The sequence below is a fragment of the Protopterus annectens genome, chromosome 3.part0, assembly GCF_019279795.1.
Source record: "Protopterus annectens isolate FY-2018-M chromosome 3.part0, PAN1.0, whole genome shotgun sequence".
Lineage (NCBI taxonomy): Eukaryota > Metazoa > Chordata > Ceratodontiformes > Protopteridae > Protopterus > Protopterus annectens.
In genome coordinates, this window is record NC_056731.1 from 1860946194 (window position 1) to 1860962608 (window position 16415).

General features: G+C 42.8%; 1 protein-coding gene across 1 annotated transcript in view; it reads left to right on the forward strand.

Moving 5' to 3' along the window:
• Positions 1-16415, forward strand: part of LOC122797217 (cytoplasmic dynein 1 intermediate chain 1-like) — a 796503-nt gene that overhangs the window by 37084 nt on the left and 743004 nt on the right. The window lies entirely within an intron of this gene.

Sequence of the window (16415 nt, forward strand, 5' to 3'; positions counted from 1 at the left end):
ATGGTCCAACTTGGGCAAGCCTAGACTTGGAGAAAGCATATGAAAAGGTCCCAAGAAATCTGCTTTGGACAGTACTGTGGTAGTTTGAAGTCACAGAAACATTGGTAGAATTAGTGCAGGCTATGTACAAAGACCCAATGACTCAATTACAGACAGTGTTTGGTCTCACAGAAGGGTTCATTGTGGGAGTGGGTGTTCATCAGGGCTCAGTTCTGAGTCCACTGCTGTTCATACTGGTGATGGACTATTAGAAACTGGTCAGAGAGGACAAATCAACAAAGTTGCTGTATGCAGATGATTAGGCATTACAGGCAGACTCTGAGGAAGAGCTTCAGCAAATGACAAGGCAACAGAATGCAACAATGAAGGCATTTGGGATCAAAGTACAGATAAGACAGTGATAATGGCAGCAAATTGAAGAAATCAGAAGAAGCTTAGAATTGAGATGGAAGGGAAAATAGTGGAACCTGTTAACAGCTTCAGGTATCTGGGAGGTGTGGCTGAGGAGAAGGGAGTCTGAATGAAAAGATCAAAACTAGAATCAGAAGGGCTGAAGCCAGCTGGGATAGAGGGCCAGTTGTAGTAAAGAAGCTGAAAGAGCATGTGAGAAAGCGAGAGGTGATGGAAATGTAGTGCCTGCAAAGGGTGGTAGGATGCACACTGTGGGACAGACAAAGAAATGAGGACATCAGATCAGAAGCCAAAGGAGCTCCACTTGGAGAAAAGATCAAAGAGAACAGATTAAGGTGGTTTGGACACGTGCAGAAAAGCAGAAGACAATCTGGTGAAGAAGATTTGGGATAAACAGGAAGAAGGTAAGAGGAAATGTGGGTGTCCAGCAAAGAGTTGGATGGATTGTGTGACAGAAGATCTGCGACAGTCAGCCATGAATGTTCGAGGGCAGGAATGTGGCATTGAATCGAGAGAGATGCAACAGTTAACACAACATCCTGACCCCATGTAAAAAATGAGAAGGGGTTTGATGATGATGATGGAGACAGGTATGCATCTGAGACAATCCCATTTTCTGGAACAGGCTCTCCATCAATGTGAAGCTGAGTTCCTCCCTAATGCAGTTCAAGTGTAACTTGGGTAACTGGATGGGGACCAAGAAATTTGTCCCTGGTTTGGTACTTTAATGGACACAGGCAGCCTGTAAATGGTTAATCTCCCAGATCCATAGTTGTAAATGTTTCATCTCCCAAGAGATGTTATCCAGGGTACCAGAACTTGTCAGAAATTTGGGATGCTTGTTTACCCTTAAAAAGGCCCCAGTGGTCACTGACCTAGAACACACCTATGAACAACACTGGAAACAAGTTTCAGTAAGCATAAATGTAATGTGCTCCAGTGTCAGGTCTCATGGTCAAATATTTTTATGTTTAGGGTCCCAACTCTGAGCAGTTCCAGCTTTATGTAAGCCTAATTTAACTTCTTTTGTCAGGTTTTGCCCCTGCTGCCTGTAAACAATGAACCCCCTCCTGGGATATTGACCTGAAAGAGCCATTGTTTAGACAGCTGTTTTTTTTTTTTTTTTATGCCCTACAACCCATTTAGATGCTCAGTTCATAATGAAAGTAGTATGTGCAATGGGCTTACCATGCTTGATACCTTACCCTTTACAGTGGGCATTACCAGCAAGCTACCCTCTCCTCATCTTTAAGCATGACTGGTAATCTCCTTGATCTCCACTGGGTAACTCACACGACCCCATGTGCTTAGCAATCTATTGTGGCCATCCCTTCCACCTTTAAGTGGCAAGCAGGTTGTGTCCCTTTATGCATTTCCCTTCTTGTTGGGCTCTTCCATTGCTGGGTTGACTATTCAAAGCCCAGTTACCTGGGTTACAGTCAGGGGTATATCTCCCTGCACCGCAGACCCAGGAGTCTGATTTGAATTAAGCTGAAGGATCTGGAAGATTGAAAGTGCACTATGGGGTTGAACGTGTTTTAGTCAACATGCAGAAGCCCATCTGGGAGAGGTGCGGGCCATTCCTGGTGAAACTGCCAGTACCATTAGACATCTCTTCCCATGTGGTCATACACTGGATCTCCAAGGCATGCCACCAGTGACAGAAATCAATTTTTTGTTCATATTGTGGCATCATTTGCAGTAATGGCAAAATACTGCTCAAGTCTAATCTTTCCAGCCACTGTTGCATTTGAGTGCACGATCATGTCTGTCTTCATCTCTCTTAGGATTAGAGCAGTTAAGATCATTTGCATCCTTGTGTGAAGATCAGACCATATGCATATGTGGGGACAGTGATCTAAGGGCTGTAGTAATATAACACATCTTGGCATCAGAAAGACATTGGATAGTGTTCTTGCTCAGTGTATTTATTGAAGAGAGAGAGTGTGTGCATGTGTGTATATTGACAGCTAAATCACCTATAATTAGAATGTTGTGAGTAGTGAAATGCTGTGGTAGTTTTAGGGGCTTTGATATGCAGCATGGTTAAGATGATGCTTGTGGACACTGAAGCTTTTTTTAATTATGTCAAAGAGAATAGATTGGCTAATACAATAAAAGAAGCCAGACTATCGACATAGCATTACGCTCATGAGACCTTTATTATGCTGGTAGAGCAGTTTTAAGAATGGAATTGAAGAACACCAGAATGTAATCAGAAGAAAAAGGTAATCCCGTTTTTAAACGGCTACTGAAAGGAAAATGTAGAATCAATTTTGTGCGCACAGATAAGTTCTATGAAAAAGGAGAGGTATGTGATAATAGGACATCAAATAGAAAAAACTTATAAGTTTATTTAGTGGTAGCGGAAAAGCTGAAAGACATTACTAGTGGTAGCATTAAAGTGACTTTTATTAATTGTCCATTTGACTTAAAAGGAAAGCTGAGCTGTAAAAGGTGGAACTTGTTTGCCTCTGATGCCATCTAATGGTAGAAAGTATTAAAACAGGCAGTAGAATACTAAGGAAATATTTTCACTGTTTTTGTGCAAATACAGTCTGCTTGAATCCGTAAGACAAAAATGGTATTTTTATTCCTTAAGCAAAGATGCTGTAATTTATTGTTTAAATGTTTTGAAAGAAACTGAGATATATTATGACATTATTAAATAAGAATATAAAATATAAGAATGTGGCATGATGTAAAAATACTACAATGGTAAATAAAGCCAAAAGGGGAAAACAGAATTAAGAAGCTTTGAAGTATGTTCTGACTGGCGTTTCTGGTACTTTTGGATATTTGTACTTTCATCTAGTCTTGCAGCTTCTGGTAAACTGCGTACATTTTCTTTAGTTACAGCCCTTCAGGCTGCATTACGTTTTTCCCTTAGCAGATACCTGCTGTTAGCTTACACTGGATCATAGTATGTCCAAGGCAACTGGATCATGTGACTAGGGATGCCTTGCCAGTTACCGGTAAGCCCTAGCATAACCCGGTCCACAAAAGCTGCTTCACTTTTGCAGATCTGAGCAGCCATTCATTCAGCTAGTAGTGGAACTTTTAATGCTCATTCCCTCATGCTTTGTGAGAAAATTCAGTAAATCAGTTCTGGAATTAAGTTTGCTTAAAATAAGCAGACTATTTTAACAGGTATTTAATGAATATTTTAAGTTTCCTAGGTGGTATGTCACTTGGCTTGCCACCTTTTTAGATGTCTGAAGTGGAAAATGGGGGTGTAGTCAAACATATGACATCAGAGTGCACTGGCCAAAGCTATACTAAAGTATCTATGGAAGAATGATTGTCAAATTGTGGGTCTTTGGGGAGGGTGAGGTGCTGCTAGTCATCCAAAAGTCATGGTGTCCTAGATACTTTGTGGTTCATTTTAGAGCTCTTTACCAATGTGTGTGATGTACTCTTCATCAGTAAACAACTAATCAGAATGTCAGTTTTATGAGTATACTTTGGATTCAATGGTGTATTTTTTTCTTTTTTCTTTTGTAAAACTGAAGGGCTTTATTGAGATTAGTTTGCTGGACACGTTATTGCTAGATGAGTGAGGAAGCAATCCATGAACAGTGATTTGCAGCCCTGGAAATCTGAAAGAGATATCAAACTATTTAAATATATTTTTTGCCAGGGAAGAACACTTATCAAACAGTGACCAATTACAGGCTCAGCCTGGGTTAGGTCATACTTTAAAGAAACAGTGTACAGTATACAAATGACAAAGGCTTACATTTGAGTAAGCATAGACAATCTGACAAACGATATATACGCAGACGATCAAACAAACGAAATATATGTAGTTACATAATTGGAGTGCAAAAGGGAAACGAGTTCAAGCAGGAGGAGTAGAATTGATGGAGATGTGGGTTGTAGATGGCAGGTTATGAAAGCTAATAGAGATCAGAAAGACAGAATTAGATTATGTAATGGTGTGGTTGGCTGCGTCATAGTTTAGGCTGAGTGAGTTAATCAGGTCGATCATGTATGTGGGAGGTAAAGGCACTAGAGACAGTTGGAGATGCTGGTTATGTGATGGACATTTGCATTCAGGCTGTTGTAGTAAGTGTTTGAACTATTGCCTGAACAGGGAGTACTTTCTGTGATCAGTTAAATGAGGATGGTCACTGCTGTAGTTTTGGGCCAATACAGAGAAGCAAAGGCTACTTGAAAGAAGGGGTTTATAGGGAGGGATCCAATCTGGCTTAGCTTTTTAGGTTATATGGTTGAGTGGCTGTAAAAACAACATATGTAGTATCACTGCCAGTGCAAATGAGCATAACAGGGTAGAGAAGCAGATGTGGTATATGAATTATGAGCTGCTCAACGCTCATAGACCTTTAGCAAAGCTGTCCTTTCTTCCTCTGTAAAACTTCACCTAGGCTATCAAACTCTGTTCTAGATTTACAGTCCTGCAATCAAGAGAATCTGCATTAACCACTGCAGAATCCTGCGCTAAACATGTTCCTGATCTGTATGAGAGCGGACATTTGTAGAAATAAGTAAAAATGTACAGGATGCAAATTGTAACACATTGTGTGTTTGTGCTCGACTGCCCATTTCTCCCAGTGTCTGCCAGAACCTTCTTTGTGTGCAGAAGAAAGCAAAGACTGGAAAAGCATTTAATGTGTTTCACCTGGCGGATGCTGCTGCTGTTTTTAAGAGTAACTGTACAGTATTCATTTTATTTTGTTTGTTTCACGGGGTAGTGAGTGCACTGATCAGTACTGACCAGTTTCAGGCTCATTGTGGGTAAATGAGCAACACATACAATGAGCCATTAATATTTAGCCAGTACCCTGTATATTGGGCTTAGCAGGGATTTTGTTACAAGTCTGTAACAGACAAACAGCATCACTTTGATGTAAACAAATATGTCACACAGTGCTCACCACCGACAAAGTAAGCAGAATGCTAAAGTTGCTACATAGTGCTAGAAATTTGTCTAAGCAACTGACTGAAATGTAATGGCTAACATAATCAGAAGTTCAAAAATGAGGTTGGGATGATCCAGATGCTTATCCCTCCTTAAGGGTGTTCATAACTATCTGATGCAGTATGTGTAATGTAAAGAGACTGCAGCATGTTGAAATACACTAAGTGTAAACAAAATCAAGATAGTTTGTAGACTTGGTAATATGTAGTAGGTAAGGGGAATAGAAAAGGGTCTGCAGTGATGGCAGATAAAGATGGTCACCCCCCCATGAAAGTGTTACCAGAGTGTCCCAGTACACGGCGTCTGATTCTGTCAGTAAGTACATGTTTCTTATGTCATCCTCAGCTGGCAGTGCAGGTTTCTTTTCTTTCCATCTGTAGCATAGCACTGGCATTTTGAATGTACTGCAAGTTAGGCAAACTCAAGCAGCCGGTCAGGAGAGAAACTGTGTGTGTGTGTGTGTGTGTGTGTGTGTGTGTGTGTGTGTGTGTGTGTGTGTGTGTGTGTGTGTGTGTGTGCTAAAATGCAAATGCCATTTTAGGTATGGGTTTCTGTTTAAGGGGCTTGATAAATGTTTATTAATTGGAAACTTAAACCCTGTACCCTTGAATTGGAACCTTAGTCTGTCACCAACCCTCAACGCTTTTTTGTTTTTTTTATGTAGAGTTTCATAGTTTTGTAATTTGTTCAGAAAGTGCATGTCCATGCAACACCTGTTGTAGTTCTGTTAACCTAAGAGAATTATAGTGTTCTGTTATTTAAAGCTCTTGAGCTGTTAATGAATTGCATCATATAGTCAAACGTAGAGTTTGAATCCTCACACCTATCTTTGCTTATGATGTGATTATGAGCAAGTCACTTCCTGAGTACTACTGGGTAACCCCAAACAGTGACACCTTCGCCAGTGGGTTTACTTGAATAGATGATAAAAATTTTAAATACTATTTTTCTTTTTGGAGCACCCCCCCCCCCACCCACCCACCCAAAAAATATTTTTGACTTTGTCCAGAGTTCTTGAGCAAAGAAACAGGTTTGTTTTGGTCTGTTCCTTTTAAACTGTGCGACTTTCTGGCACATTATTCTGGATTGCAGGCACTAAATGTCAGGTATGTGAATTTCACTCTGTGTCCTTCAGAAAGTGCTTGCTAATACAATTTTGTAAGTATGTAAGAGAGAGGTTTAAAATCTGTACTTGATTGTTGGGTCTTCATCTCTGATTTTTGCACTAAGAGGTTGGGAAGACATGGTGTATGTGCGATGGTGTACTTTATGGTTCTCAGCAATCTTCTTCTTTCGGCTGCTCCCGTTAGGGGTCGCCACAGCAGATCAACTGTTTCCATTTCTTCCTGTCCTCTGCATCTTGCTCTGTCACACCCAACCACCTGCATGTCCTCTCTCATCACATCCATAAACCTCATCTTAGGCCTTCCTCTTTTCCTGTTACCTGGCAGCTTCATCCTTAGCATCTTTTTCCCAATATACTCTGCATCCCTCCTCAGCACATGTCCAAACCAACGTAATCTTGCCTCTCTGGCTTTGTCTCCAAATCTTCCAACCTGGGCTGACCCTCTAATATACTTATTCCTAATCTTGTCCATCCTCGCCACACCCAGTGCAAATCTTAACATCTTCAACTCTGCCACGTCAAGCTCTGACTCCTGCCTTTTTGTCAATGCCACTGTCTCCAGCCCATATAACATAGCTGGTCTCACTACCCTCTTGTAGACCTTCCCTTTCACTCTTACTGGTACTCGTCTGTCACAAATCACTCCTGGATACTTCTCCACCCACTCCATCCTGCCTGTACTCTCTTCTTCACCTCTCTTCCACACTCACCATTACTCTGAACTGTTGATCCTAAGTACTTAAACTTATTTACCTTCACCACCTCTACTCCCTGCATCCTCACCATTCCTCTATCCTCCCTCTCATTCACACACATATATTCTTAGTCCTGCTGACCTTCATTCCACTTCTCTGTAGAGCATATCTCCACCTCTCCAGGTTCTCCTCCACCTGTTCCCTACTCTCACTTCAGATCACAATGTCATCTGCAAACATCATAGTCCACAGAGACTCCTGTCTGATCTCGTCTGTCATCACCATTGCAAATAAGAAAGGGGTCAGAGCTGATCCTTGATGTAATCCCACCTCCACCTTAAACGCATCTGTCGCTTCCACCGCAGACCTCACCGCTGTCACACTACCCGCATACATATTCTATACCACTCTTACATACTTCGTTGACACTCCAGACTTCCTCATACGATACCACAACTCCTCTCTAGGCACCCTGTCATATGCAACAATATTGCGTTGAAATACACTTGGTCATAATTTGTATTTATTCATTTTATTGCAAGCAAACATGTATACCCTTTCTTTTTGTTTTTCTACATTTCTAGATTATATGATTGTATCAGTGAAATGTAGAACATGTATTTTCATTTTATACTTGTATCTGAGATTGAATCAGTATTTGTATGTGCACGTTTTATATGTATCTTATGGTTATTTATAAATGTGGAGCTTGTCTCCCCAGGCCTCCACTGAAAAGGACATTTTGTCCAGTCAGACTTTCTCAGTAAGCAAATGTAAAATAACTAAATGAATTATGCAGTCGTACAACTGGCTGTAGTGTGTGTGTGTGTGTGTGTGTGTGTGTGTGTGTGTGTATTCTGCATTTCTGAATATTTCTGAATATTTTATATATTTTTATATAAAAGAAGTATAAATTAAACACTTTCCCCTGTAGCTGCAGTTACATTACATTTTTCCAAAAAAATGCCAGGAATCGCAGCATATGTGAGGGATTCTCAGGTTCATAGGTAGATACTAGGCTATCTGCCCTAGGGCATTTATAAGCCTAGCCAGAGTGTATTTGGCTTCCGCTTCCCTATTAGATCAGCCAACTGTGTCTCTGTAAAGTAGGTCACAGAAGGTACCCATTTAAGATTAGTTTACTGTGCCTCTGTCTAGCAGGGACACGGAAGAGATCTCAGGGGTGAATTTGCGATTTCCCATCCACGCGTCCAGATTTCGCTTGAAGAGGGTCAGCGAGGGGCTATGTCTAACATGAATTGGGATTCTATTCCAGAGTGAGGGGAGCCTCTGGGAAATGAATCTGTCTCTCCAGCATGTCCTATTTATTTTTGTGCTGAGGTTTAGGTCCCTGGAGCATGTAGCTCTAAGGGACTTGGATTTTTTGAGGTGGAGCAGGTCCATTAATTCTGGGTTTGACACGGCTTTGTACGTCCAGCATAGATCGCCTCTGAATAGGCGGTAAGCAACTTGAGTAGAGCTGGAGTTTCTTTAGTAGAGCTGCATAGGACATCTGTTTGTAGCTCATGATCCTCTTGGTGAGGTACTTTTGGGGTCTCTCCAGTTGCTGCAGTTGCTGCAGGTGTCGTGTTAGGTACATCCCAAAAGGGGCACTGTATTCAATTATGGGCCTGATGAGTGACGAGTAGAGGGGCACAATGACCTCTCTTGATCTAGATGTGAACCCTTTTGTGATAAGGTGGGCTATATAGAAGGTCTTTCTAACCACTTTGGCAACGTGATTAGCTTACTATCTACGTTGGTCCCCAGATCTCTAATTACTTCTTCCGTACTTAATGGATTGCCACCTATGTGGTAATTTGTGGGCACCTTGTTTTTCCCAAAGGGGATGACTATGCACTTTTTAGCATTTAGCTTGAGGCCGTGGCTCTGGCACCAAACATCCGTCTCTGTGAGACACTTTTGGAGGATGCTTGTGTCAGCTGGAGATTAGATTATGACCCCCAGTTTGCAGTTATCTGCGAACTTTGTCAGCCATAATCCCCCCTTGTTAGCCTTGTAGAAATATATACCGAACAAGAGAGGTCCCAACACTGGTCTATGTGGGATGCCACTTGTAACTGGTTTGGATTCGGACATGGCACCTGCGATTCTGACCATGTGGGTTCTATCTCTGAGCCAGTTTGCAACCCATCTTGTGATAAAGGGGTTGATATTTAAGCTGGTAAGCTTATTTATGATGCCCGAGTGGGGTATTGTGTCGAAGGCTTTTGCGAGGTCCAGGTAGGCTGTGTGGACTACCTTGCCCTCATCTATGGCTTTGGTAACCGTTTCAAAGAAATCAACTAGGTTTAAGAGGCAAGATCTGCCCTTAACAAAGCCGAATTGGGTAGGGTCCAGTGTCTGGAGGCTCCTAATGTCTTTGTTTACGAGTTCCATGATAATACGCTCCATAGCTTTACAGACCAGACTAGTCATGCTTATGGGGCGATAGTTTCCGGGGTCTGTTGTGGCACCACCTTTGTGGAGTGGAACCACTGTAGCTGTACGCCATTCTTTGGGTACATATCCTGTAGTAAGGCTAAGTTTGAACAGTGACTTAATGTGAGGGTTCAGTTCTTCTTGGAGGTCGTGTAAGACACAGCCTGGGACACCGTCCAGTCCCATAGATGCTGTGTTTTTTGCTTTGGAGAGGGCAGCTTTCACCTGTGCATCTGTGATGTCAGGGAGGTTACATTCAGTTGGGATAGGCATTTGCTCCTTTGGGGGGGGAAGGGGGGGGGAGTTTGTGCTGAATCTGTCTGCCAGGATTTTGGCTATGTCTGTAGGTTCGGTATATTTTGTGCCATTATGCAACAATTCAGAGCATATCTGGGAGTTTCCGCCCATGTTCCTGACATAACTAAAGAAGGCCTTGTGATTATCTTTAGTGTCTAGGGCAATTTTTCTTTCAAAGCTGGCCTTTGATGATTTTTATGAGGAATCGAAGTTTCTTGCTAATACTGATCAGAGATGCCTTCCCTTTTTGGGATTTTACTCTGTCATGTAGTAGCTTCCTCCTTCTGTTGTATAGCTTATTTATGGCGGGGGTCCACCAGACCGGCCTCCTGTTTTGGGAGGAGTGAGTCTCTGTTTTATTTGGGATAGCATGATCCATGCATTCCTGCAGGTGCTCATAGAATGCATTTGTAAAGAATTCTGTAGGTTGGGCTGTATTATCCTCTGGCCCAGGGCTTTGAAGGATTTCACCTCAGTCTTGAGAAGTGCAAAGTTGGCTTTTGAGAAATTTTTTAGTGATTTCCTTGGCTGGGGGTGGGGATGGGATATGGATGTCCAGGGAAATTTGTTTATGGTCTAATCTTACCAATGAGGGGTTTACCTCTGGTGTGGAACAGAGTCCCCATGTTGGTGATGACCAGGTCCAATATGTTATTCCCTCTTGTGGGAGTGGTGACCAGTTGTTCCATTGCGTTAGAGTTTATAAATTCAAGGAACCATTGGGTGAGGGTGTTTGGGCTTGAGTAGTTTTCCCAGTCAGTGCTTGGGTAGTTGGTCACCCAATAACATAGTGTTTGGAGAGACTTTCATATTCTCCATTGTTCTCAGGAATGCCAAGTGGGGTTCGTGTAATAGAGAGGGTGTTCTGTAGCAGGCTACAAACTGAAAGGCAGTTTTGCTCGCTGTTAGTTGCACATGGATGGGTTCCGATGCTTCATGCAGTGCCACTAACCTGGAGGTGTTAGGTATCGTTGATGAATATAGATACTCCCCCTCCTTTTGTGCTTCGGTCCGAGTTTTGGGGCCAAAACGCATGGTATGAGTTATAACCTGGTAGTGCTGGGGTGCTCTCAGGAGCCTTGAACCAGGTTTCTGTTACTGCACAGGCATCAATTTTCTCCATACTGAGGAGAGCCTCGAGTGCGTGCATCTTGAGGTTTAAACTTCTGGCATTGAGTAGCATTAACTTTAGTTTTTTTTATCCTTGGGTTGTCTATGGAGGTGGGTTTGTCCTTTGAGCCTTGCCTAAAAAAGACACCTTGTCTTTTAGATGCCTATCCAGATATTTAGCTATGTAACTGGTTTTAGACCATCCCGAATCCACAGTAGGACGTACTGGTGGATTAACTAAGTCCTTATGGATCTTAGGCACCCCAAAAATAACTGGGGTTTTTGAGGAGTCTGTTGTCATGTAGTTATACTCATCTATGTTAATCTGTTAGCATGTCTAACAGATCACAATCTGTTTTCCGATAAGCAATGTTGACTTCATTAAAGGAGGCTTCACAGTAAGCATCACTATACAAGAATTTAAACATGCTTTGCACATAGACATCTTTATGCATAACCACCAACCCCCCCCCACCTTTATCAGGTTGCATAACTCTGAGATCCCTCCTAGCCCTGCATTCTGTTATCAGGTTGGATTCAGCCTCCGTAAGGTTACAAGTTTGGTCATGTGCACCTAGATAATGATGGAAATCCATCTCTCAAACCCTTTCGAAAGACTTCAGAATATTGCGTGTCTGGGTTATAAGTGCTAGGTACTCTAATTCCTGTATTTACTCCATTAAATGCATCTGTGTCATTTCTGTATAAAAATTTCAAATTTAAATTGTGTTTATACAACTTTAAATCACAAATACGTTCAGCTAAATTACTAGATCTACTCTGTACAAAAGTGTACCCTTTACACAATAAATCGGCATGAGAAACAAAACAACATTGGTATAGTTGTAAATATTAAAATACTTTTTATTCATAATAGTAGGTGATTTGAAAACGGTCACCTCTGTTGCCTGTTCGTATTGGCATAGGGGCACTTCCTTTGCCCATATTGTCTCCAACTGTTCCCTTGTGGATAAGGATTCCATTGTTGCTGCCTGCAGTTCCTTATCCTTTCCGAATGTCTCAGCCCTGGGGTGCCTAAAGGGACGTATTCCCTTTCTTCTTCACCTCCATTATGTTCCTCATTTTGTGACTGTGAATGAAAATGTACCATGCGGTTACCAAACACAGTAGGCGGTGCAGGATAGGCTTTCCCAGCCTGATGTGCCTTCTGATCCCGGTCCAACTTCTTGGCCTTCGAGTGGAAATTTTTTCTCATTAAGTTTAAGTGGGGTGTGACCAGTTGTGACTCTGATGTATATAAATTGCTTTGCATGCAGTTTTTAATTGTCTGAAGAAGTTTGGTTATATATACCAGATGTAAGCGCTTACTTCGTTTCATGTTTTAAATAAATGTTCATGTTTGGATCAGTGGATTTCAGCCTGTGTTACTTTGTGTGAAAGAAGTCGCTTGTAGCAAACAGAGGCATCATCATACGAGTCATGTTCTTTGGATAGGACTTTGGATAGGATCTTTGGTTTCCTTGTTTTGCTGACTGTTGACAGTGGGCTTATTTGTCTGTGAATAAACTGCATAGCATGAAGTCTGCAAGGTTATTGTTAAACTATTAACTATGAGTACATTTTTAATTTAACATGTTTTTTGCACACAGGTCTATATTATCTTATCAAAAAGGCATTCCATCAAACACCTTTTCATCGACCTGTAATCAAAGTTCCATTTCAGCAAACAGCCACATCAGCGATTTCTTTCCCTGGGAAAGAAATCGCTAGCCCTACCAAGAAGTACACATCACTTTAAACATTACAAAGTGGGGGGCTTCACCCCCACCCCCAATGTGGGGAACTGTGCCCTCACACCCCCTAACTAAATATACCAACTCTGAGATTGCACTACAGTGGGGAAAAAGGCAAACTTACAAGGATGGCCAAGCGAGTTCTCTCCCAGGGAAGATCGCTGAAATGGTACTTGGCTTATTACGGGTTGATGAAAAGGCGTTCGATGGAATGCCTTTTCGATAAGATAATATAGATCCTTTGCAGGCACAAGGGTATGCAATGACTCTGTTGGCCTGCAAATGGTTTGAGGGTATGAGTTGTTAACAAGCTGCCTCCTGTAGTGCAGAGTTTGATTCTCCTTCTCCTTTGTCTAGCGTGGGTCTGACTACATTATTTCACAAGGCAGTACTCCTGGGCTGTCCCTGAAAAGAGGCACTTGTCTCCAGTGCTCACCTGAGGAGTCTAGGATTCCAGGTGTTTCCGTATCTGGACGACTGGCTCCTAACTGCCACCTCCAGGCATCTACTGTTACAAAACCTACAAGCCACAATATCACTAGGCACTTCCCTTGGAATCACCTTCAATTGGCCAAAGTCTGTGTTGCTGCCATCTCAGCGCATAAGGTTCATCGGAGTAGAGATAGACTCGAACCTAATGCGGGTCTATCTTCCTACAGAAAGGATACAAACTATACAGGCTCAAGTCCGAGCCTTGATCCTCAGATCCAAAGCTCCAGCCAGGATGGTCCTGCAGCTATTGGACTCTGTCGGCCACTGTTCTTCTAGTCCCCTTAGCAAGGTTACATATGAGAATTCTCCAGTGGCTCCTTTCGACACAGTGGTCCTTTAAGGATCTCCCTCTCAGTCACCTCATCCGGATCACGGAAACTTGCAAGTGGGACCTTCGCTGGTGGCTGGTGCCCTCCAATCTGGATCAGGGACGACCCTTTGTTCCACCTCCTCCTGTGGCCACTTTGACTACGGACGCCTCCCAGATGAGGTGGGGGGGCCTTCCCTGGGAAGGTCAGTCCAAGGCAAATGGAATTCGGAAGAGAGCCTCCTTCATATCAACATTTTAGAAATGAGGGCGGTGTTTCTGTCCCTACAAGCCCTTCACAATTACCTCCCTCAGGGCGTAATTGCCGTTCACTCTGACAACATGTCAGTAGTCTGGTACCTGAACAAGCAGGGAGGGACCAGATCCTACACCCTTTGCAGAGAGGCCATGAGAGTTTGGGAATGGGCAGTGACGACCAAACGTTTTCTAGTAGCGACTCATATCCCTGGCAAGTCCAACGTGATAGCAGACAGGCTAAGCAGAACAATTCTCTCTCCTCACGAGTGGTCTCTGAACGATGCAGTGACAACTCAGATCTTCAGCAGATGGGGAACTCCTTGTTGCAACCTCTTCGCAACCCCGCTGAACGCGAAGTGCAAGAACTTCTTCTCTCTCACTCCAGCTCCGGGGGAGAGTCCTATGGACGCATTAGCCCATCCTTGGCCCAACGGCTTGCTATATGCCTCCCCCCCCCAGTTCCCCTCCTTCCCAGAGTGATCCAAAAGGCGTCTCACTTGGGGAGCAAAATGATTTTGGTTGCCCCTTACTGGCCTCGTCAGGTATGGTTCCCCTATCTTCGGAGATATGCACTGGACAGTCCATGGTTCCTGGATCAGATCCCAGACCTATTAATTCATCAGTCGGGACAACTCCATCAGTCCCGTCACACTTTGAAGTTAACAGCTTGGCTCCTCCTCTTCCGACTATAGTCAGGAATCATACCTTAGACCCGGAAGTCATTCATATCTTATCCTCGGCCCACAAGTCTGCCACTAAGAAATTGTATACTAGCAAATGGAAGAGATTTGCTATTTGGGCTCAACTCCGGGGTCTGGATCCCATCACTGTTCCGGTATCGGAAGTCCTGAAGTTTCTGACTTCCCTATTTAATCAAGGCTCCTCAGTCTCTACCATCAAGGTCCAATTGGCAGCTATTTCCAATTTCCATGAATCTACAAACCCACCTTTAATGAGCAACAGATTGTGTAAAACCTTCATGAAAGGTGCTCTGCTTTTACGACCTCCGATTTCTCACTCTGCTCCTCCGTGGGATCTCGATGTGGTATTACGTGCCTTAACCTCCTCCCCCTTCGAGCCGGCAGCAACATGTGATTTAAAATTTCTTTCTTGGAAAACTGCCTTTCTGGTCGCTATCACTTCTGCCAGAAGAGTTTCAGAACTTCAAGCTCTGTCTATAAAACCACCATATCTGTTTTTTCACAAAGATAGAGTATCCCTCAGTCCTGATCCATCTTTTGTCCCTAAAGTTTGTTCCAGTTTTTGCCTGCAACAGTCACTAGAACTTCCAGTTTTCTTTCCAAAGTACTCAAAGCGGAATACATCTTCCACACATTGGATGTTCATAGGCAATTGCGTTTTTATTTAGACAGGACCCAACAAACACAGAAAACAGATCAGTTGTTTGTGTCCTTTTCAGATAATAAATTGGGCAAATCCATCACAAAGGTCACTATTGCCAAATGGATCAGGGACTGTATTACACAGGCGTATTCCTCTTCTAATAAAGAGCTTACAACCGCTATCAAAGCTCACTCTACAAGAGCTATGGCTACTTCAATAGCATTCCATTCTAAGCTTGCCATTAGTGACGTTTGTGCTGCGGCTACGTGGTCTTCCCTGCACACTTTCATTTCCCACTACAAATTGGATGTGACATCTCGGGGGCGAGCTTCTTTTGGTTCCACAGTGCTCAGGAGTGTTTTCCAGTGAGCCACCTAGGATTTAGGTGCTAGGGACGCTGTCCCATCAGTACAGAATGTAGGCGAGATAGGATCACATAACATCTTTTAGTTATGTACTTACCATAACTTTAGATGTTTGGGATCCATCTCGCCTACATTCCTAATACCCACCCTCCTTCCCCCTGCCTTGGAGATCAGAAGAGATTGGACGGTCCGAATTCTATTGTTTCATCTTGAAACATCTGGCAATGTTTTATATAAACAGTTGTGTGTGTGCATGAATGCGGACAAACAAGATCTGGGGGATTAGCGGTGGTGCATCCTGGGATAGAGAATAGCTCAGCCAATAAGAGGCTTCGCTCTATAGCATAGCGTGCCGAGTCGGAGCCGAGGATCGGCTCCGAGCCCATCAGTACAGAATGTAGGCGAGATGGATCCCAAACATCTAAAGTTATGGTAAGTACATAACTAAAAGTTCTCAAGTCTGTTTCAATGTGAAGTTTGTTTTGTTCATTAAATGGCTCAGTGATTTTGCTGTAAACATTTTAATAGAAGCTTTCGATCATTTCCAAATCTTTGATTTATTATAAAAGTAAGGAAGGAAAATAGTGTGCAGACTGACCGGTTTCAACCCTGTTTTTATCACTGTAGAGATGCATGTAAGTAATGGAATGGTTACATGACTGTAGGGGGTGTCTATCCATTACTGTGCCTAGGCCCATTTAACTATGACCCGGCTCTGCTCTTATTATTCAGAAACTGCACATGAGTATTTAGCCTCATATGTATACCCTTTCTTGCTCTGTATTTTAAACTGGGTAAAGGGGCAACCCAGGAGCACTGTTTCATTAAGACATTTAAAGTCAAACAGCATGAAAAAGAAGGTAGAAAGAAAC